This window comes from Eretmochelys imbricata, chromosome 4, assembly GCF_965152235.1.
Source record: "Eretmochelys imbricata isolate rEreImb1 chromosome 4, rEreImb1.hap1, whole genome shotgun sequence".
Lineage (NCBI taxonomy): Eukaryota > Metazoa > Chordata > Testudines > Cheloniidae > Eretmochelys > Eretmochelys imbricata.
In genome coordinates, this window is record NC_135575.1 from 92314781 (window position 1) to 92316238 (window position 1458).

The window sequence follows — 1458 nt, forward strand, 5'->3', positions numbered from 1 at the left end:
CCCAACCAAAAAACCGGTTACGATGAGGCACGGGGAGGCACCAGGTTACTAACTCGCACCAGCCCCTGCTCATCAGGGGCAGACTTCAATGTGCAGGCAGGCTCCTTGAGACAATTCAAAGACATGGGGAGGAGGGGGAGAGGAGTGAGTGACAGGGGTGTGGCCTTGGGGGATGAGGTGGAGAAAGGGTGGTTCCTGAGTGGTATTTTTTTTTCTATATCTGCCTTCTCTTCTGGTCACTTCCTGGGTCAGCGTCCTTCCTCCTACCTGTCCAGGGGAAAGAGAAGTACAGTGGGGAGAGTGTTGATGAGAATGGTAGTCTCTTGCTTAGCAGGTTCATCATACAGACCCATCTCTAGATAGGACTGTCCCTGTTCCTATATTGAAGCTATGTAAGGGAATATGTGATCTTCTTAAAGCCCCAGCTTCTGGAGTCCTGTTAGACTCTCAGATTCTTTCATTCTTTCTTTCTTTCTTAACTAACCCTCATGGTTATGGAGAAAAACTTGAAAACCTGGACAATAGAGGCTCAAAAAGCAGAAGGAAAATAAAAAGAACCCCAAATTTACTAATTTTTAAATCTCATTTTTATGCCAATCTCATGAATTTGGAATCCTTTGGGTTGGCAGTACTGTTTACTCCAGCCTTTGGATTACTATGCTATCCCAGCTATTGGTGCTGGAGGTGGAGCTGACTCTATTTGGATGGTGCTATATACCGATGGTGATAAACAGCATATATTCACACAAGTTCCCCATCTTCAGGACTGTCTTGGATGGAGTTTTTTCTTTATGGCCTTATGAAGCAAGCTGGCCTTTTCCCAGGATGTATCTCTGATGCACAGACAGCATTTGTGGCATTTTCAGAGTTTCTGAGACCCAGAAGGCCATGGGTATCTTAGGATATGTCTATACATGGGAGTGTGCTTCCCCTGGGAGGGGCTAACTGCCTGAGTATATATCCATCAAAGGCACTAGGCATGCACGGGCAGGAGGGCTAGCCCCTCCTGCCATTCACACCTCTGTATTTAGCAGACTAGCTACACTCTATATTTAGCAGACTACACTCTATATTTAGCAGACTAGCTCAATCAGATCGTACCCCCAGCTTGAAGCATAGACATACACACCTTAGAAAACACCATCATATTTAAAAATGCACTTCAGACCGGAGATAAAATCTCAGCCACTTTTGTCAGCATATTTTCTTCTTCTGTAGACTAATTGGAACACTGTACTGTAACTATGCATAGCTGTCATTTTCCCTTGAAGTTTAGTACAAATTCAAAAATTGGAGGCCTTATCAAAGTTGTATAGACTCCACTAGGAACAGTCAATTGCATCCTGGAGGACATATTCCTCTTCAGAGTTTTTAGGTCTTTTGGGAGACAATATATTTCATCCAGGGGGAACTTAAAAAATGCCTTTTGATTAACTTGTTGCTGGCTAGCTTTCTAAC